Raw genomic sequence first — 23,523 nt, forward strand, 5'->3', positions numbered from 1 at the left:
AAGAGATTACCTGATACAACTTCCTGATTTTATATGTGGAGAGAGAAGATAGAGGCAGTATGGGACAAGAAATGATTCTTTAAAATAAAAAGTGTATTGCAGCATATAACATTTAAGAGTCCTAGAATATTTTTTTAGCTATTTAAAAAAGACTAGCTTGAAAACACTCATATTTTTGCTCAATATTTATTTGAATTAGTGTGTTTTGTACCCAGTCTTTCAGTTTAGGATTAGTCTAAATCAGGGTAGTTTTTCTAATTTTGCCTTCAGCATTATTTTTAAATTGAGTCCTTTTGGAAGTCCTAGTATGTTAAATAGAAGACATGAAAGAAGCAGTTCTCCTTGCACCTCTGAGGGTACCTCTGTGCAACTCAAGAGCTCCCTAAACATAGCTTGAAGGCCATTAATTAGATTAACAGTACATTTTTGTAAGCAGAGATTATGAGGAAGAAAACAAGTCTGAAAGTACAGAATTTGGAAATCTAAGGCCTATAAATTACTGCCATTGTTCCTCACTTCATTGACGGGGTTTCTAGCAGTGTGGTATGGTGTAGTGGTTCTCTTCATTTTTTTAGTCTCAGGAGCCCTCTGTACTCTTAAAAATTGATGACTCCAAAGAACTTTTGTTTATGTGTCATATCTGCCACTTTTTACCATATTAGAAAGTAAAGCTGATCTATATATTATATATTCACATACCATGTAATGATCCAAAGTGTATAATCACTGATTCGCAGTATCATCCTATAGCTGTGCATTTATCATCACAATTCACTTTTTTTTTCCTTTTTGTGAAAAATAACTTATATTCAAAAAAGCAATAAATTTCAAAGCACATCACACAATTAAGTGTAGAACAGATTTCAAAGTTTGATATGGGTTACAATTCTACAATTTAAAATTTTTACTTCCAGCTGTTCTAAGAAACAGGAGACCAAAAGAAATATCAATTTAATGATTCAGTGATCATATTCATTTGTTAAACCCTGCCTTCTCTGTATAACTCCACTGTCACCTTTGATCTTTCTCCCACTCTTTAGGAGTATTTGGGCTATGCCCATTCTAACTTTTTCATGTTGCCAGGGGCTGCCTATAATATGGAATAGAAGGATGGAACTAGTTAATGTTTTGGAGAGGCCGGCCCCTCTGCATTTCAGGACTTATCCAGGGACCCGTCTGGAAGTGGTAGGTTTCTGGAAAGTTACCCTAGTGCATGGAACCTTTATAGAATCTTATATATTGCCCTAGGTGTTCTTTAGGATTGGCAGGAATAAATTTGGTTGGGGGTCGGCAAATTATGGTAGATAGCAATGTCTAACTGAAGCTTGCATAAGAGTGACCTCCAGAGTAGCCTCTCGACTCTATTTGAACTCTCAGCCACTGATACCTTATTTGTTAAACTTCCCCTTTTTTGATCAAGATGGCATTGTTGATCCCACAGTCCCAGGGCCAGGCTCATCCCTGGAAGTATATCCCATACCACCAGAGAGACTTTCACCTCTGGACATCATGTCCCACATCAGGGAAAGGGCAATGATTTCACTTGTAGAATTGGGCTTAGAGCGTGAGAGACAAAGAGGCCTCTTCTGAGCAACAAAAGAGATCATCTGAAAGTAACTCTTAGGCATACGTGTAGGTAGGTTAAGCTTCTCCACCACATAAATAAGCTTCACAAGAATCAATGTCAAGGGCTTGACGTATAGATTTGTGTGTCCCTAATGTTTAAGACAGTAGCAGAGATTTCCCCAGTGGTAAAGTTTAATAGTTCCTTTTTTTTTCCCCATCCCTCTACAGATGCCAGTACTTTTTATCTGCTTAATATAAAAACATCATTTTTTAATAAAACAGCTTTATTATGATATAGTTAACACAGCATTCAGTTCACTATTTAAAGTGTACAGTTCATTGGTTTTTAGTATATTCACACTGTTGTGCAACCATTATCACAATTTTACAGTAGTTTTTACGTTATTTTTTACATTTCTCCCAAAAGAAACCCTATACTCATTAGCAGTCACTCTCCATCCCACCCCACGCCTCTGCACTATCCTCGATAGGTGATATACCGTGTTTCTAAAATCCATTCATCGGTTGATGGGTATTTGGGTTTGTTTTAGTGTCCTAACTGCTAAGACAAATACCATACAAGGGTTGTTTTAAACAATGGGCATTTATTAGCTCACAATCTTAATGGAAGGAGAGGTTGAAATCTGAGGGTCAACAAGGTAATGCTTTCTTCTTGAAGACTGACATTCTGGGACTGGCTGCCATTGATTCTCGGTCCTTTTCTTCCTTGTCACATGACAGTCCATATGACAGGCTCACCTGACTTCTCTCCTTGTCTGCTTTCATTTAGCTTAGCAAGGACTCCAGTGTTCTGGATTAAAGTCCGACCTAATTGAGTGGGGGCCACAATTTAACGAAGTAACATCTTGTGAATGTGGACCAAGACCAGGAACACATCCAAACCGGGGTTCAGTCCACCACAGGGTTGTTTCCATTTTTCAACTGTCACAAGTAATGTAGCTGGGAATATTCATGTACAAACTTTTGTGTGGATATAGGTTTTCATTTTTATTGGCTGTATAGCTGTGAGTGAAAATACAGAATCATATGGTAACTGTTTTTAACCACTTGAGTGACTGCCAAACTTTTCCAAAGTGGCCACACCATTTTACATTCCCCCCCACCAGTGTATAAATGTTCCAGTTTCTCTCCATCCTCACCAATATGTGTTATTCTCATCTCTTTTATTATAGCCTTTCTACTGGTTGTGAAGTTGCATCTCATGGTGGTTTTTATTTTCATTTCCCTGATGGCTTCTGATGTTTGACATCTTTTCATCTGCTTATATATCTTCTTTGGAGAGATGTCTATCCAGATTCTTTGTCTCTTTTTAAATTGGGCTACTTGTCTTTTTAATACTAAGCTGTAAGTGTTCTTTATATATTTTAGATGCAAGTGCCTTTTCAGATACATGGTTCGCAAATATTTTCTCCCATTTTGTATGCAGATATCCATCCACGTGTCCCAACGCCATTTGTTTATAAGATTGTTCTTTCTTAGTTGTTTTGTCCTGGGACCATTGTCGCAAATAAATGGAAGGGGTGAAGGGGGTTGTCCACAATCTCAATTCTATTCCCTTGATTTATATACGAATGATTATGCTAGTACCACACCGTTTTGATGATTGTAGCTACGTAGTTAGAATCGATGAGGTCTCCACTTAGTTCTTCTTTTTGAAAATTATTTTGGATATTCTGCCCTTTTAAATACAGATCATGTTAGAACAAGTGAAGGAAAAAGAAGAGCCAAGTGCAAGGTGAAAGGATTTCTCAGAAATGGAGGAAGTAAAGTTAATAACTTCTTTAAAATCTGTTGTCACTTCACCCCGGTCCTACTATTAACTGCTGAAGAATGAAGGAAACTACAGAAATTCTGCTTCAAATTAGAGAATGCTGGTTTAGCACGTATTTCTCTGTTAAAATTTAAATGACTCTAGATCCTTAATGATTCTATAAATACTGAACCAAAAGATAAAGTTCTAAAAAACAAACTCCACAAAGACTACAGCATTATAGTACTAACTTTAATTGCAAAGTTAAAGTGATATGATTGCTGTTCTGCAGGATGTGATACATATAGACTCATCATCATTAATTCAGCAGATATTTCTTGAGAACTTACTATGTGCCCTGCACTGACGATACAAAACAGAAAGAGTCCTTCCCCTCATGGGTATTATTTTCTTGTGGGTGAGACAAGGAAATGAAATATGTTAAAATGTCAGGTAGAAATTAATACAATGAAGAAAAACAAAGCAGAGGGAGACCTTAGGGATGGGTAGAATGGGGTATAGGATCTATTTTTAAGAAGGCAGGTGATCTCTTTAAAAGGTGGCATTTGAACAAACACCTTGAATGAAGTGAGGAAATAAAAGCAAAGGGATAATGTGCAGGAAGAACATTCTGAGTGGAAGGAACAGAAAGTACAGAAACCATCAACTAGGAGTGATGGACATACACTGTTGATGGAAATTCAGCTGTTTTCTCTTGAAGGATTTAAAGGAACAACTACAGAAAGAACACTGAGGTGTGGGTCTAGTGTTGTCAACTAGGCACATTTATTAAGTGAATCATTGCTGCAGTAGAGTGTCTTAGTGCCAAATGTAGTGGATCTTAGAGGACACTTGCAAAATCTAAACCTCAGATCTTTAATCACTACACATCCACAGTTTCCTGTTTTCTCACTGCTAACCCAAAAGATTTCTTATACAAAATTATCTGCATTTAGATGAACTAATAAATCTTTGTGTTGAAATGTAAGAAGTCCTCTGATCCTTCCTCAGTACTCAAGGATTGGTGGGGAGCAGTCATCAGGGCAGCTTTTCTAAAGTCACTTTCTTTTTTTTTTTTCCTTTTTTCTTCCAAGGTTATCAGAAATTGGGGAGTGAGGGTGTGTGCTCCTTAGGCCTTTTTAGCAAGCTTCTGTGTGTTCTGACATGACAGAAATCAGGCAGAAAATCATCTAGCCTTTGCTTGAACTATTGTAATGATAGGAGTATATTCCAAAGGAAATTTTTGTCCTAACATTATATTTCTTTGTTTCAGGGCTTTCAGGTACTAATAATTTTTTTTTTTTTTTTTTTTTTTTTGGTGAAGCTAGAGAGGCCATAGACAAGGGAAAGGAAATATAATTGTCTTAGACACAAGTGAGATGTTATAAAGGGGCATCAATATCAGTGTCACCTGTTGTTTCTCACACGCACACAGTAGAGAGTAGAAACTGAGGTTTCTTACGGGTGGGAGAATTTCCCTGCCCAGGCCCAATACCCTTCTATTTGGCCTGGTTTTCCTTAAAAAATGAAAAGAGTGAAATAACCCTATGAATGCCCTCAGTAGGTATTTCTCTCCCCCTTGTAGTCTCCCTGACTGTTTAATGCCCTCAATAGACTTACTGGGGTATCTTCCATATTGTTAGTGGTTGAGAAGCTAGATCAAGTCCTCAAAGCACATTTGATCCCAGAAAAAGAAGCAGGCACCAGACGTAAATATCTTTGTGGTTTTAGGTTTTGTCTTATTCGAGGTGGTATGACCACAGGAAAGAAATGTTTTGAAAACCATTTTAAAAACCTTTTGTTAGAGCATTTTTAATAATGATCAAGTTGATTGGATAAATCAAATTTTAGTGTTTTTTTTCCCTAGGAAATTTTGCCAACTTAAGTCAAAGGTACTTCATGTTTATCATTCAATATACTTAAAAGATTGTGAAGTCTTTTTTTATTTTTGACTGGCCTTAAAAACCGAACCCGTACTGAATATCTTTTTGTTGGTGGTATGTATTTATTTATTTTTCTTTATTAGAGAAGATGTGAGTTTACAGAACAACTATGCCTAAAATATAGGATTCCCATCTACCACCCCATTACGAACACCTTACATTGGTGTGGAACATTTGTCAGAAATGATAGTACATTTTTATAATTGTACTGTTAACCATAGTCCATGGTTTAACCCTTGGTTCACTTTTATGTAGTGTAATTCCATATTTCTTTTTTAAAATTTTTACTAGTACCTTTTATACAATCTAACATTTCCCCTTTTAATCACATTCAGTTATATATTTCGGTGCTGTTAATTACATTCACAGTGTTGTGCTACCATCATTGTCGCCCATTACTAAAACATTTCCATAATTACAAACAGGGACCGTATAACTCTAAGCTTCTCATTCCCCATCCCATGCCATCCCCTAGTAATCTACATTCGAGGTTCTGACTCTATGAGTTTGCTTATTCTATTTTTTTTTGAATCAGTGAGATCATATGATATTTGTCCTTTTTGACTGGCTTATTTCACTCAACATGATGTCCTCATGGTTCATCAGTGTTGTCGCATGCTTCAGGACTTCATTCCATTTTATAGCTGAATAAGATTTAATTGTATGTGTATACCACATTTTTTGTTACCCATTTTTTGATGGCCACTTGGGTTGCTTCCATCTTTTGGCAATTCCGAATAATGCAGCTGTGAACATCATTGTGCAAATGTCTGTTTGAGTCCCTGCTTTTAGTTCTTTTGGATATATACCTAGTGGAGAAATTGCCAGGTCATGTGGTAGTTATATACGTAGTTTTCAACTGTCTTCCACATTAGCTGTACCATTTAACGTTCCCACTGGCAACGACTGAGTATTTCTGTTTCTCTGCACTTCTCCCACATTTCTTTCTGTCTTGATAAATTATAAATATATCATTATGAAATGATGTTCTTTATCCCTGGAAATCATCTTTGCTTTGAAGTCTTTGTCTACTATTAAAATTAGCCACTCTCTGATGCAAATGTTCTAAAAAATCATCATGGTGACAAATATACAACAACCATGTGATGATATTGTGAGCCATTGATTGTACAACATGTATGGAATGTTTGTATGTTAAGAATGTTTGTGTAGTATATTGTTTATCAATATATGTATTTAAAAAAAAAACTGAGGGAGAGATAAAAATTTTCACAGACAAAAAAGAAAAAAGAATTAGTCACTCTCTCTGGAGGTAAGTGCCTGAAAATGTAGAGCTGTGTTCCAGTAGCCATGTTTCTTGAGGATGATTGTATGTTATAGCTTTCGCAGTGTGACTATGTGATTCTGAAAACTTTGTGTCTGATGCTCCTTTTATCTGCGGTACAGATAGATGAGTAAAACATATGGGTTAAAAAATAAATAATAGGGGGAACAAATATTAAAATAAATTTAGTAGATTGAAATGCTAGTGATCAATGAAAGGGAGTGGTAAGGGGTATAGAAAAAAATAGGGGAAACAGGCTAAAATGTATTGGTAAATGGAAATACAAGTAGTCAGTGAGAGGGAGAGCTAAGGGGTATGGTATGTATGAGTTTTTTTTCTTTTTTCCTTTTATTTCTTTTTCTGAATTGATGTAAATGTTCTAAGAAATGATCATGGTGATGAATATACAACTATGTGATGATATTGTGAATTACTGATTATATATCAAGAATGGAATGATCATACGGTAAAAATGTTCGTATTTGTATGTTGTTATGTTTAAAATTTTTTTTTAATTAGCCACTCTTTTTTTTATTAATACTTGTATAGTATTTATTTTCATAATTTTACCATTAATCCATTTCCATCTTTGCCTTTGAAGTATGATTTTTGTCATACTGGTTTGAAAGGATGTATGTGCCCTAGAAAAGCCATGTATTAATCTAAATCCCATTTCATAAAGGCAGAATAATCCCTATTCAATACTGTATGTTTGAAATTGTAATCAGATCATCTCCCTGGAGATGTGATTTAATCAAAAGTGGTTGGTTGTTAAGCTGGATTAGGTGACGGCATGTCTCCACCCATTTGGGTGGGTCTTGATAAATTTCTTGAGTCCTATAAAAGAGGAAACATTTTGGAGAATGAGAAGATTCAGAGAGAGCAGAGCAGAACAACATAGCCACAAGAAGCAGAGTCCATGAGCCAGCGACCTTTGGAGATAAAGAAGGAAAATGCCTCCCCAGTAGCTTCAGGAAACAGGAAGCCAGGAGAGAAGCTAGCAGATGACACCATGTTCACCATGTGCCCTTCCAGCTTGGAGAGAAGCCCTGACTGTGTTCGCCATGTGTCTTCTCAGCTGAGAGAGAAACCCTGAACTTCATCGGCCTTCTTGAACCAAAGTATCTTTCCCTGGATGCCTTTGGCTTGTCTAATTGAGACATTGCCTCAGCCTTAGAACTATAAATTAGCAACTTTTTAAATTCCCCTTTTAAAAGTCATTCCATTTCTGGCATATCGCATTCTGGCAGCTAGCAAACTATAACAGCAGCAAACACTTGGGTTTTGCTGCATTATCCAATCTAAAAAATCTCTACCTTTTAATTTAGACTATTTACATTTAATATGACTATTGATATGGTTATATTGAAGTCTGTCATTTTTCTGTTTGTCCCATCAGTTTTTTGTCCACTTCTTCCTCTTTTACTACCTAATTTTGGTTTAATTGAATTTTTTATTATTGCATTTGCTCTCCTTTCTTAGCTGATTAGAAACATTTATTTCAGTGGTTGTTTTAGTATTTTTAGCATGCATTTTTATTTTACTACAATCTTTCATTAAATAATGTATCACTTCATGTATAATACAACATAAAAATAGCGTATGTCCATTTCTATACTACATTGCTATTATTTTTTTAAGCAATCAAGTATCTTTTAAAGAGATTTAAATCCTTTTTTAAAACCCTGTCTATTTACCCATGTAGTTACCATTTTCTACTGCTATTGATTTCTTTGTATAGATCTACCTTTCCAACTAGTTTTGTCCTTCTATCTGAGGGCCTACCTTTACTGTTTTTTGGTAGTATGAAAATGATGGTGATAAATTTTTTCAGCTTCTGTATATCTGAAAAAATATTTATTGCATCTTAATATTAGAAAGATAGTTTTTCTGCATGTAGATTTCATTACTTTAAAGATGTCAGTCCACTTGCATTATTCCTAGTGAGAAATCTGCTAATTTTCTTATCTTTGTTATACTGTATGTAACATGACTTTTTTTCACTGTTTTTAATATTTTTTCTCTATCCTTTGTTTTGAGCTGTTTGAAAATGATATGCCTTAGAACAGTTTGTGTCATATTTCTTGTGCTTGGGGTTTTCAATGTTTATAGTTTACAGTAGATTGGGAAAAAATTGGGCTATTCAAATATTTTTTCTGTTCAACCCACTCAACTAAATTTATATTAGACCGTTAGAAGTTGTTGGACAGCTAATTCATACTCTGTTCATATTTTTATTATTATTTAAAAAAAATAACTAACACAACATTTAGAAATCATTCCATTCTACATATGCAATCAGTAATTCTTAATATCATCACATAGATGTATGATCATCATTTCTTACTACATTTGCATTGATTTAGAAAAAGAAATAGCAAGACAACAGAAAACGAAATAAAATGATAATATAGAGAAAAAGATAGAAAATACAAAAAATATATATAAAAAAACAAACAAAAAATAAAAACTATAGCTCAGATGCAGCTTCATTCAGTGTTTTGACATGACTACATTACAATTAGGTAGTATTGTGCTGTCCATTTTTGAGTTTTTGTATCTAGTCCTGTTGCACAGTCTGTATCCCTTCAGCTCCAATTACCCATTATCTTACCCTGTTTATAACTCCTGATGGTCTCTGTTACCAATGACATATTCCAAGTTTATTCTCTAATGTCAGTTCACATCAGTGGGACCATACAGTATTTGTCCTTTAGATTTTGGCTAGTCTCACTCAGCATAATGTTCTCTAGGTCCATCCATGTTATTACATGTTTCATGAGTTTATTCTGTCTTAAAGCTGCATAATATTCCATCGTACGTATATACCACAGTTTGTTTAGCCACTCATCTGTTGATGGACATTTTGGCTGTTTCCATCTCTTTGCAATTGTAAATAATGCTGCTATAAACAGTAGTGTGCAAATGACCGTTTGTGTCTTTGTCCTTAAGTCCTCTGAGTAGATACCTAGCAATGGTATTGCTGGGTCGTATGGCAATTCTATATTCAGCTTTTTGAGGAACCACCAAACTGCCTTCCACAGTGGTTGCACCATTTGACATTCCCACCAACAGTGGATAAGTGTGCCTCTTTCTCCACATCCTCTCCAGCACTTGTCATTTTTTTTGTTTTGTTGATAATGGCCACTCTGGTGGGTGTGAGATGATATCTCATTGTGGTTTTGATTTGCATTTCTCTAATGGCCAGGGACATTGAGCGTCTCTTCATGTGCCTTTTGGCCATTTGTATTTCCTCTTCTGAGAGGTGTCTGTTCAAGTCTTTTTCCCATTTTGTAATTGGGTTGGCTGTCTTTTTGTTGTTGAGTTGAACAATCTCTTTATAAATTCTGGGTACTAGAACTTTATCTGATATGTCATTTCCAAATATTGTCTCCCATTGTATAGGCTGTCTTTCTACTTTCTTGATGAAGTTCTTTGATGCACAAAAGTGTTTAATTTTGAAGAGCTCCCATTTATTTATTTCCTTCTTCAGTGCTCTTGCTTTAGATTTAAGGTCCATAAAACCGCCTCCAATTGTAAGTTTCATAAGATATCTCCCTACATTTTCCTCTAACTGTTTTATGGTCTTAGACCTAATGTTTAGATCTTTGATCCATTTTGAGTTAACTTTTGTATAGGATGTGAGATACAGGTCTTCTTTCATTCTTTTGCATATGTATATCCAGTTCTCTAGGCACCATTTATTGAAGAGACTGTTCTGTCCCAGGTGAGTTGGCTTGACTGCCTTATCAAAGATCAAATGTCCATAGATGAGAGGGTCTATATCTGAGCACTCTATTCGATTCCATTGGTCGATATATCTGTGTTTATGCCAATACCATGCTGCTTTGACCACTGTGGCTTCATCATATGCCTTAAAGTCCGGCAGCGTGAGACCTCTGGCTTCGTTTTTTTTCCTCAAGATACTTTTAGCAATTTGGGGCACCCGGCCCTTCCAGATAAATTTGCTTATTGGTTTTTCTATTTCCAAAAAATAAGTTGTTGGGATTTTGATTGGTATTGCATTGAATCTTTAAATCAATTTAGGTAGGATTGACATCTTAAATATATTTAGTCTTCCAATCCATGAACACGGTATGCCCTTCCATCTATTTAGGTCTTCTGTGATTTCTTTTAATAGTTTTTTGTAGTTTTCTTTGTATAGGTCTTTTGTCTCTTTACTTAAATTTATTCCTAAGTACTTTATTCTTTTAGTTGCAATTGTAAATGGAATTCTTTTCTTGATTTCTCCCTCAGCTTGTTCATTCCTAGTGTATAGAAACACTACAGATTTTTGAATGTTGATCTTGTAACCTGCTACTTTGCTGTACTCATTTATTACCTCTAGTAGTTTTATTGTGGATTTTTCTGGGTTTTCGACGTATAGTATCATATCATCTGCAAACAGTGATAGTTTTACTTCTTCCTTTCCAATTTTGATGCCTTGTATTTCTTTATTCTTGTCTAATTGCTCTGGCTAGAACCTCCAACACGATGTTGAATAATAGTGGTGATAATGGACGTCCTTGTCTTTTTCCTGATATTAGGGGGAAAGTTTTCAATTTTTCCCCATTGAGGATGATATTAGCTGTGGGTTTTTCATATATTCCCTCTATCATTTTAAGGAAGTTCCCTTGTATTCCTATCCTTTGAAGTGTTTTCAACAGGAAAGCATGTTGAATCTTGTTAAATGCCTTCTGTGCATCAATTGAGATGATCATGTGATTTTTCTGCTTTGATTTGTTGATATGGTGTATTACATTAATTGATTTTCTTATGTTGAACCATCCTTGCATACCTGGGATGAATCCTACTTGGTCATGATGTATAATTCTTTTAATGTGTTGTTGGATTTGATTTGCTAGAATTTTGTTGAGCATTTTTGCATCTATATTCATTAGAGAGATTGGTCTGTAGTTTTCTTTTTTTGTAATATCTTTGCCTGGTTTTGGTATGAGGGTGATGTTGGCTTCATAGAATGAATTAGGTAGCTTTCCCTCCACTTTGATTTTTTTGAAGAGTTTGGGGAGAGTTGGTACTAATTCTTTCTGGAATGTTTGGTAGAATTCACATGTGAAGCCGTCTGGTCCTGGACTTTTCTTTTTAGGAAGCTTTTGAATGACTGTTTCAATTTCTTTACTTGTGATTGGTTTGTTGAGGTCATCTATTTCTTCTTGAGTCAAAGTTGGTTGTTCATGTCTTTCCAGGAACCCGTCCATTTCATCTAAATTGTTGTATTTATTAGCGTAAAGTTGTTCATAGTATCCTGTTATTACCTCCTTTATTTCTGTGAGGTCAGTGGTTATGTCTCCTCTTCCATTTCTGATCTTATTTATTTGCATCCTCTCTCTTCTTCTTTTTGTCAGTCTTGCTAAGGGCCTGTTCTAGTTTGCTAGCTGCCGGAATGCAACACACCAGAGACGGATTGGCTTTTAATAAAAGGGGATTTATTTTGTTGGTTCTTCAGAGGAAAGGCAGCTGACTTTCCACTGAGGTTCTTTCTTACGTGGAAGGGACAGGATGGTCTCTGCTGGTCTTCTCTCCAGGCCCCTGGGTTCCAACAACTTTCCCTGGGGTGACTTCTTTCTGTATCTCCAAAAGCCTGGGCTGAGCTGCAAGTGCTGAGATGAGGAATGCCAAGCTGCTAGCAGTGCTATGTTGCAATCTCTCATTTAAGCACCAGCCAATTAAGTCAAACATCACTCACTGCAGCAGACACGCCTCCTAGCTGACTGCAGATGTAATTGGCAACAGATGAGGTTCACGTACCGCTGGCTTATGTCCACAGCAACAAGACTAGGTGTGCTCACCTGGGCAAGTTGACAACTGAGTCTAACTAACACAGGGCCCATCAATCTTATTGATTTTCTCATAGAACCAACTTCTGGTCTTATTGATTTTCTCTACTGTTTTCAATTTCATTTATTTCTGCCCTAATCTTTGTTATTTCTTTCCTTTTGCTTGCTTTGGGGTTAGTTTGCTGTTCTTTCTCCAATTCTTCCAAGTGGACAGTTAATTCCTGAATTTTTGCCTTTTCTTCTTTTCTGATATAGGCATTTATGGCAATAAATTTCCCTCTTAGCACTGCTTTTGCTGCGTCCCATAGGTTTTGATATGTTGTGTTTTCGTTTTCATTCGCCTCGAGATATTTACTAATTTCTCTTGCAATTTCTTCCTTGACCCACTCGTTGTTTAAGAGTGTGTTGTTGAGCCTCCACGTATTTGAGAATTTTCTGCCACTCCGCCTATTATTGATTTCCAACTTCATTCCTTTATGATCCGAGAAAGTGTTGTGTATGATTTCAATCTTTTTAAATTTGTTAAGACTTGCTTTGTGACCCAGCATATGGTCTATCTTTGAGAATGATCCATGGGCATTGGAGAAAAAGGTGTATCCTGCTGTTGTGGAATGTAATGTCCTATAAATCTCTGTTAAGTCTAGCTCATTTATAGTAATTTTCAGATTCTCTATTTCTTTATTGATCCTCTGTCTAGATGTTCTGTCCATTGATGAGAGTGTTGAATTGAAGTCTCCAACTATTATGGTAGATGTGTCTATTTCCCTTTTCAGTGTTTGCAGTGTATTCCTCACGTATTTTGGGGCATTCTGGTTCGGTGCATAAATATTTATGATTGTTATGTCTTCGTGTTGAATTGTTCCTTTTATTAGTAGATAGTATCTTTCTTTGTCTCTTTTAACTGTTTTACATTTGAAGTCTAATTTGTTGGATATTAGTATAGCTACTCCTGCTCTTTTCTGGTTGTTGTTTGCATGAAATATCTTTTCCCAACCTTTCACTTGCAACCTATGTTTATCTTTGGGTCTAAGATGTGTTATCTGTAGACAACATATAGAAGGATCCTGTTTTTTAATCCATTCTGCCAGTCTATGTCTTTTGATTGGGAAATTCAGTCCATTAACATGTAGTGTTATTACTGTTTGGATAATATTTTCCTCTACCATTTTGCCTTTTGTATTATATATATCATATCTGATTTTCCTTCTTTCTACACTCTTCTCCATACCTCTCTCTTCTGTCTTTTCGTATCTGACTCTAGTGCTCCCTTTAGTATTTCTTGCAGAGCTGGTCTCTTGGTCACAAATTCTCTCAGTGACTTTTTGTCTGGAAAGGTTTTACTATCGCCCTCATTTTTGAAGGACAATTTTGCTGGATTTAGAAGTCTTGGTTGGCAGTTTTTCTCTTTTAGTAATTTAAATATATCATCCCACTGTCTTCTAGCTTCCATGGTTTCTGCTGAGAAATCTACACATAGTCTTATTGGGTTTCCCTTGTATGTAATGGATTGTTTTTCTCTTGCTGCTTTCAAGATCCTCTCTTTCTCTTTGACCTCTGACATTCTAACTAGTAAGTGTCTTAGAGAACGCCTATTTGGGTCTATTCTTTTTGGGGTGCACTGCACTTCTTGGATCTGTAATTTTAGGTCTTTCATAAGAGTTGGGAAATTTTCAGTGATAATTTCTTCCATTAGTTTTTCTCCTCCTTTTCCCTTCTCTTCTCCTTCTGGGACACCCACAACACGTATATTTGTGTGCTTCATATTGTCATTCAGTTCCCTGATCCCCTGCTCAAATTTTTCCATTCTTTTCCCTATAGTTTCTGTTTCTTTTTGGAATTCAGATGTTCCATCCTCCAATTCACTAATTCTAGCTTCTTTCTCTTTAAATCTACCATTGTAGGTATCCATTGTTTTTTCCATCTTTTCTACTTTGTCCTTCACTCCCATAAGTTCTGTGATTTGTTTTTTCAGATTTTCTATTTCTTCTTTTTGTTCAGCCCATGTCTTCTTCATGTCCTCCCTCAATTTATCGGTTTGGTTTTTGAAGAGGTTTTCCATTTCTGTTCGTATATTCAGCATTAGTTGTCTCAGCTCTGGTATCTCATTTGAACTATTGGTTTGTTCCTTTGACTGGGCCATATCTTCGATTTTCTGAGCGTGATCCGTTATCTTCTGCTGGCATCTGGGCATTTAATCAGATTTCCCTGGGTGTGAGACCCAGCAGGTTGAAAGAATTTTCTGTGAAATCTCTGGGCTCTGTTTTTCTTATCCTGCCCAGTAGGTGGCACTCGTAGCGCTCGTCTGTCTACGGGTCCCACCAGTAAAAGATGCTGTGGCTCCTTTAACCTTGGAAAACTCTCGCTGTGGGGGAGGGTCACCATCCGAAGCGGCTTGGGGGGGAGTGCCAGTCCGAATCTACCAGCCGGCCCGGGAATCCGCGCGTGGGGAGGGTCGCCGGCACCGCGGCTTGGGGGAGCGCCTGTCCAAATTTCCCAGCCGGCCCGGGGCGCCAAGCGTGGCGGGGGTCGCCGGCCGCCGTGCCTTGTGTGAGTGCCTATCCACCGTTCCCAGCCAGACCGGGAAGCCACGTGTTTGGAAGGGACCCTGGTCGCCGGTCTCCGCAGCTTGGGGGATCTCCGATCCAATTCTCCCAGCTGGTCCAGGGGGCCATGCGTGGAGGGGGGCGCCAGCCGCTGCGACTTAAGGGGATCACCTGTCCAATTCTCCCAGCCGGTCCGGGAAGGAGGGAGAGAGGGACTCTGGCCGCCTGCCACCCCAGCCCAGGGAAGCACGCGCCCCTCAGTGATCTCACTGCAGCGGGTTCTCCCAGCCAGTCATCCGTTCCAGAATGGGGTACACTGTCTTCTTGGTCTCTGTCGTGGCTCCGGGAGCTGTTCTGTACTGTTTCTACTTCCCTAGTAGCTGTTCTGGAGGAGGAACTGAGACCCGCGTGTCTTACTAAGCCGCCATCTTCTCCGGAAGTCTGTCAGTATTTTTATTGAGAAATCTTCGCACACATGCTATCCATCAACAGCTCACATAAACAGCACATACTTGCTTATGTACATGATAATTTTTTAGAACGTTCGCATCAGTCTACAAAAAGAAATGAGAAGAAAAAATTTGTGCATACTATATGCTTTACCCCTCCCTCTCACTGATCATTAGTATATCAATCTACCCAATTTTTTACCCTTCTTCCCCTTCCCCCATCTATTTACTTTTTATCCTTATTTTTTTATGCTTACGTTCATACCCTGGATAAAAGGAACATCAGATGCAAGGTTTTCGCAATCACATGGTCACATTGTAAAAGCTGTGTAGTTATACAGTCGTCTTCAAGAATCAGGGCTACTGGAACACAGTTCAACAGTTTCAGGTACTTCCCTCTAGCCAGACCAATAGACCACAAACTAGAAAAAGATTTCTATATAATGCATAAGAATAACCTCCAGGATAATCTCTCAACTCTGAAGTCCCTGTCACTGAAACTTCATTTTGTCTCATTTCTCTCTTCCCTCTTTTGGTCAAGAAGGCTCTCTCAGTCCCACGATGCTGGTTCCCGACTCATCCCAGGAGTCCTGTTCCACATTGCCAGGGAGAGTTATACCCCCGGGGGTCATGTCCCATGTAGCGGGAGGACAATGAGTTACCTGCTAAGTTGGCTTAGAGAGCGAAACCACATTTGAGCAACAAAAGAGGCTCTCTGGGAGTGACTCTTACGCATAATTATAAGTAGGCTTAGCTTCTCCTTTGCAGGAATAAGTTTCATAGGAACAAACCCAGGAATCGAGAGCTCACCTTATTGACTTGGTTGTTCCCACTGCTTGCGAGAATATCAGGAACTCCCAGATGAGTAAGTTGAGTATTTCTTCCTTTCTCCCCAGTCCCCCAAGGGGACTTAGGAAGTACTTTTTTATTCTCTGCCCAGATTACTCTGAGATGTATCAGGGCATCATACTAACCTGTACAAACTGACTGGATCTTGTGCCGTAATCAAGATTCCATGTAATTATGGTATTCAAATAAACTGACCATACAAGTTAAAATTAGATAATGTGCTACCCAAAATATAAATTCCGTGCCAAATAAGCATCTGTTCCTTTGGCCTCACATAGAAATTGAAGTATTAAAAAGTGGATCATATCATCCTTTACCTATGTTCTGATTTACCTTAGTCCTATCCAGATCAGCTTCATTCATGTCTCTAATTGAAGTTGGATTACTTTTTCATCTTTTTTAAAGTTGCTATGAGGGATACTGCTGACTTTCCTAGCTACAGTGCTCCACCTCAGAGTCTTCGATGTCACATAGATACCTGAAGTTTCAGGCAACAACCAGGCTATACACAGATAGCACAATATCTCAGAATTTAGAAATAACAATTATAACTCCTGAATATATGTGACTGCTGTAGGAACTTACCATGTAGTACCCTTTACAGTAGGCCCAAATTGTTAACCCATGCTCTCAACTTCAGTTCTCCAACTTTGTATATTATAGTTAGTCCGTATGAGTGAGGCATGATATTATTTATCTTTTTGTTTCTGCATTCATTCAGCATGCTGTGTATAAGTTTCATTCACTCACGGCTTCATTCCTTCTTGCAGCTGCTCAGTAGTCCATTGTATGTATATACCACAGTTCCCTCTTCCACCCCTCAGTCATTGTACCCTTAAGCCACCTGCATCCACTGCAAATCCCCAACCCTGCCACCATAGACACCAGTGTGCAATTGTCCATTCCTGTCCCCACTCTCAGTACCTCCAGGTATATACCTAGCAGCGGGGTTGCAGGATCATATGGCTACCCCACTGATGGCCTCCTTGCTGTCCTCCATGCTGAACCACTATGCTACCCTCTGGAGGGGCTGCACCTCTCAGGTCCCCTACCAGCAGTGAATAGGTAATCTCTTTCTCTGCATTTTCTATAGCACTTGTTTCTCTCTGTTCGTTATTTTTTTCTATGCTGCATGGTGGGGATCACATTTCATTCTTTTTCGGTGTGACTATCCCACTATTGCAGTATCATTTGTTGATTTTTTTTTTTTTTTTTTTTGTAGGGGATGGGTGCACAGGCTGAAAATAGAACCCCAGTCTCCCATTATGGCAGGTGGGAATTATACCACTAAACTACCCATGCACCCCCAGACGTATATATTATTAACTAGAATTCAATATTTAGTTATTTTTAAGGTAGATATTTATACGGAAAAATGTACAGACCATTATGTAGCTTTTGATCAGTTTTTGACAAATTGTACACATCCCTGTAATCCATGTGTTTCTCAAGATATAGAAAATTACCATCATTCTTATTCCCAGACCCCAAAAAATAGCAAACAGAGAGAAACAAGTGCTATAGAAAATTCAGAGAAAGAGATGTACCTATTCACTGCTGGTAGGGGACTTGAGAGGTGCAACCCTCAAGAAGCAACAACCATAAATTCTGATTCCTTTCCACATATATTAGTTTAACTGTTCTAGAACTTGAATAAATGGAGTTAAAAAATTCTATTCTCTTTTATATAAGATGTCTTTCACTCAACATGTTTTTCATATGTATCTAAAATTATTGCATGTTTGAAGTTTGTTCCTTTTTATTAGAGAACAAAATTCTTTTTGTATAAATATACAGTTCGTTTTTTTAGTTCTCTATTGATGGGCATTTATGCTGTTCTTGGGGAATTTTTTGTAATTGAAGGGAAAGTCACATAACATTAAATTAATCATTTTAAGAAGGACAGTTCGGTGGCATTTAGTACATTCACACTGTTGTGCAACCACCACCTCTATCTGGTTCCCAAATGTGTTTAATACCCCTAAAGGAATTCCCCATACACATTAAGCAGTTGTGCTCCAATCCTTCCAGCTGCTAGCAGCCACTAATCCACATTCTATCTCTATGGATATTTCATATAAATGGAATCATACAGTATGTTAAGTTGTGTCTTGACTTCTTTTATTTAGTATGCTTTTGAGGTTCATCAATGCTTTACATTTGTTGGTACTTCATTCCTTTGTATGACTGAGTAGGACTCCATTGTGTGTGTTTACTGCGTTTCTTTATCCATTCATCTGGGCTATTACCACCTTTTGGCTATTGTGAATAGTGGTGCTATAGACGTGTGTGTGCCTGTATTTGAATTCCAGTTTTCAGTTCTTTGGGATATATACATAGGAGTGGAATTGTTGGGTCATACAGCAATTCTGTGTTTAACTTTAGAGGAACAATCAAACACAGAAGAATTTAAGAATAAGTTTTAAGTTTTCAAATTAAAAATGCCTACTAACATGATATTAAGTTCACAGAAATCCATGTTAGTCCTTCATGTCTTTATCTTTTTTTTACATTTTTCCAAGCTTTTGAAATTTTGTTAATATAAAGTAAGTTATCATTTTAGTTGAGAATACTGTTGAATTTTGCATGATTCCTTTTCTTCTTAGTAATATTAAGGAGCAGGTTGAAAGATTATTTAAAATCATTCCTTTTTAAAAAAGTTTTAGACATTCTTGTTGAAACTCTAGAATTAGCCTGTTTTCCCTAATCCATTGCTTGACTTAGGTGTTTTATATTAATTAGGTGTAACTAAGTGTTTATTTTCCCTATAGGTTAGCATTCACAGCATATAGTCATTGAATTTTGGAAGTAAAAGAGGGTTTTAAAGAATATATTAGTTTGATATTAACTATACATATGAATAATTCTTCATCCAAAGATGCACGGCTTGTTCAAATTTGAATGGATTTTTGGTTTTTAGTGAAGATTCCTATTTATCACATCTACTTGTCATCATTTTTGGAATGGCAGTTTACATTTCTAAGACCCTGGTTCAAAATCTTGTATTTGTTATCTAGAGTCTTTTCATGCTATAAAGTTTTGTTAAGTCTGTATGATAAACTGAGAATGAAATTTTCTGGTTGCCATTCAGATTACAGAAAAGATTTCATCCTGTGTATTGTTCATTGTACACATTCCACAGATTTATGTGAGTTTTGCTTTTCTTTTTAATGTGTGCTGATTTGAATATTTAATTAAAACAAGAAAAAGTAGAGAAAAGTGTATTTTTAGTCTAATATTCAAGCTGTGTTTGTGACATATGAATAATACTTTATGGCTTTTCTGTAATACAGAACTGCATACAGCTGCTACACAACTTTTTTGTTGCTGTCACCTTACCACTGAGTGGAGATCATGTTTGCAAAGTCTCACTAAGATCAGAAAAGTAGTTACTAATTAAATTGCTTCTATCTTTAAAGACATAGATCTCTACCTTTAAAAAGTTCACACTTAGTGGAGATCCATTTGAGTCACAATTTCAATATCAGAAATAAGTGTAGCTTCCACTTTTTTTGTTTTCTCCTCCTCCCTATCTTCATCCTCTTTCTCCTCATCTTTGGATAAATTTGCCTAAGGGTAGGACAGAGTGATTGGAGCTGTGTAAAAGGAGAAGCAAGAGTCTCAAGGGGTAGTCCTTTTAATTAAAATTATGGGGCTCCAAGGATTACATAGGATTTACCCCCTCCTTGTAAATGCACAATAGAAAACCTAGTACAAGTTGGTGATCTGTAACCACTCATTGAATTGCTTACAAATTTACATATCCTACCATAAAATCTGAATAGAAGTGTTTTTCTCTTTTTTTCTAATTTCTCACATAGCTCGTCACCTGGCATTCTTTGCTTCAAAGATGCTAAACTACTTACCATAACCAGTTAATGCCCAGCCAGTACATCAACGTCAATCTTTGTACTCCAAGCCCAGGTATAATACCGGGTATATAATCATGTTAGGAGTTAATTAGGTCAATTATTTTGTCATTCTTTAGCCCTAGAATTAAAGGAGGCAAGTTTATTGGGAAATATGTCAAAATCATCAGCTAGTCAGACTTACTGCATTAGAGCCCCATACTTTCTTCTTCAAGACTTTGTTGTGTTACTCATACAAATGGCATTACTCAGAAATAATTACTTCTATACTTCGGAGAAAGTCCCTCTTAACTCAAACTTCTGTCTACCTGGTTTACTTAGGTTAGGGATAAAAATGTCCCCCCTTTCCGGTGGACAAGTGATTGTGAAATGTAGTCCAAGTTAGAGAGTTCCTTTGTGATTGAAGTAAACTTGAATTTACTCACTGGTCCCAGTTTTGAGACTAAACCTGGGGATGGTACCGTGATTTCTTTGCTACTTTGTCATTAAAATTTTTATCCAGCCAATATGATGGCTTTTTCCATGTTCTTTTGTTTTCTTTCTGTTTTTTTTTTTTTTTTGATATTCACTTGCCTTCCGATTTTAATGAAACTCAGCTTGTTTAGAAGGGAAAGAGGAAACACACATGTTTTAAGATGAAGAAAAATTATGTTGAAAACTAGAGAGAAAATAATGCCAGTGTTTCCCAATCTTACCTAATAGAGTAGCACCAGCTTGTCTGGAACAATACCAATTTATTCCCAGTTTATTGATAAAGTACCCCCTTTTACTTTTATATATGCCCTAAATTATATGGCCACTCTACTGACAAGTCACCTGGGGTACTTGTTTGTATATACACTTAAAACCTATTAAGTCAGAATCTCTAAGAAAAGGGCCTGGAAAATGTTTTAAGTAATTTCAAGGTCAGGTGCATTTGTAATATATTATTCCAGTAGAATGCTAGTGATACTCTAACCCAAAACTCACCATTGTTTCTGTGGGATACTGAGTTCCCAATTAAAATTGGAGAGAAATAATCGATAGCCTAGCATCACCATCTGCTTAAAGTGATATTAGAGGAAGACTATTTCTCAACACACATGTTGGAAAGGCCTGGGGCAGGGGAGTGGGGAGGGTTTTGACAAAGGAAAGTGGGATAATTTTCTGCAAAGCTGAACTTTTCAGTGTTATTTCCCTTTTTGTTTGATGGGAGTAGAAGAGGAATTCATGAAAATGTTCTTCATACCTGAGAAGGAAGAGCAAGACTTAATAGGTAACAAGAGAAAATCAAAGAAACACTTTCAGGTTCTGAGGCTGTTAAAAGGGAAATGGAATAGTACTGTTGCATTTTGTTTATTTTGGAGTCATTGGGGTTTGATAATGCTTCCACATATGGTCATTTTCAAGTTAAGTATTTGTAAGATACCTGTAATTTTATAGGGGTATCAGAGATACCAGTTTGGATAATAAGATATAACTTTTCCTAATTGTGTAATTTTGTCATTAAGAAGAAGTATTTTTCTAACTTTGTATAAAATATATTATTTGCCTACTAGTTATTTGTGGAAGCACTTATACTGAGCCAATCTCATTTGCTCATTGTATTACCTTTTAGGATCAAGGGCACATAGTTAAGATATGGTTAGCAAGGTAGGAGTTTGTCTGTATCCCTGGGTAGCTATTGCCTCCTAGTCTTTCCATTAGCTAGAAACTGGAACCAATTATTCTGTGGACTGTAATACGAAAGAGCAGTGTCTAAAATTATCTATACCATAATATTTAATCTACAAACTCTTTGTACGGAGGGAGGAATTTTTTCAGGGCTTCATTCAGGTATAATTGACTTAAAATAAACTGCAAGGATTTAAAGTATACATTTTGGGCACTGTTTTGTTTTTTTATTTGATACTGTGGGAAGTCTGACATTATATTTTGTCTTCGAAATATTCCACAGCTGAATGGAGAAATGAAATGGCCTATTAAGTCAGTTTGTCTTGAGGAAAAATGTCATGAATTATCCACAGAAAGATTTACATTAGATTACTAAGATTTATTTGTCCATATTTATAGTCTCTCTAGAATTCTACAGAAGCTAATAACTTTATATGTGCATTGTTACCAGAAAAAATGAGAGCAAACAATTATGTGCCAAGTGAATGGCCTGGAATAATGAAAAGAATGAGACATGACTGGACTGCAAGGGTGAGAGAAGGTGGTGAGGAAGAAGTAGATCATGAAATAGGTGAAGATGACAAGAAGAAGAAGGAATAGGTTGGAGTTTGAGCTGGAATTTAGAAAATAGATGTGATTCATCAGGCAGAAATATGGGTAGAAGGGCATGTTGTCTAAAGAAGGGCTCCAGTGAGCTCAGGCAGTGAAAGGGGAGTGGTCTAGCTTGGGTCTAGTGTGCAGTAGATGAGGAGAAATAACAGTGCAAAATTAGGTTTGGGTAAAATTGTAGCATCTTAAATGCCAGGCTAAGAATATGAATTGTATCTTTTAAGTCAAGAGGAACTGCTGAAACTTTGAACACGATAGTGCCCCTACAAATTTCATTGCCCTATTTAATGAAATTTATCAGGGCTTCCATTTTCTTGAAGCATTTTTAATGTCACCTCTGCCTTTTTTATGCTGTTAACTTTTTTCCTTTCACATTTCGGTTGTAGTTATCAGGAAATGGACACTAAAATTGTCTTCTATAGTCAACCTGTCACCTCCTGATTTTTCTAATACCGCTTTGAAAATATAACAGCTTTTCAGTTAGTAAGAACCCTGGGCAACATAAGGAGATTTGAAAGATTCAAATACATTGGATCCAAGTGTATAGTGTCTCATTGCTTTCTTGACTTTTATTTTAAAAGATAAATTTAGAAAGCAAAGCAAATCGCGTTTAAGAAAATTATCTTTTATTTTTGGAATGTCATGAAGGATCCAAAGAGTTTTGAAATGTAGAGTTAAGATGACAACATATAGGTCACATGAGTTTTTTTTTTAACTTTACTTTTTCATTTTCTATATTCCCACTTTTTTTCCCTGTAAATTAACAGTCCCTCAAATGTGACACTTTGCATAATTTTCATTCAGTTTCCTAGGGAAGAAGATAAGCACTTAAGGCTGTGTAATCTGGTTCTGCTGTACTGTTGATTCATTTGTTCAGTCAGCCATTCCTTGAAAAAATATCTGATAAATACCTGCTGTATACCAAGCGTGGACTAGGTTTTGGGAATACAAAACTCAGTGATTTGGAATCTTGCTCTGGGGGAGCTCAAACTAAAGGGGAGACATTATAATACCATATTATAAAATTCCTAAAAAAGATACGGTCAGGTATAAATATAGTGCATTAAGAGCATAATGAGCAGTTAAAGCCAACAGCTTCCTTCCTTAATTCTTATCTCACTGCTTTTAACCCTATACTCCACTTAAATCATGCAACTTAGTGTTCCCTAAAATCCTCATTAAGGCTCC

At 36.8% G+C, this 23,523-nt stretch overlaps 1 pseudogene across 1 annotated transcript in view; it reads left to right on the forward strand.

Annotated features, from left to right (window-relative positions):
• Positions 1-23,523, forward strand: part of LOC143677576 (MRG/MORF4L-binding protein pseudogene) — a 30,542-nt pseudogene that overhangs the window by 4,143 nt on the left and 2,876 nt on the right. The gene's annotated exons all lie outside the window — the stretch shown is intronic.

The sequence above is a fragment of the Tamandua tetradactyla genome, chromosome 3 (assembly GCF_023851605.1).
Source record: "Tamandua tetradactyla isolate mTamTet1 chromosome 3, mTamTet1.pri, whole genome shotgun sequence".
Lineage (NCBI taxonomy): Eukaryota > Metazoa > Chordata > Mammalia > Pilosa > Myrmecophagidae > Tamandua > Tamandua tetradactyla.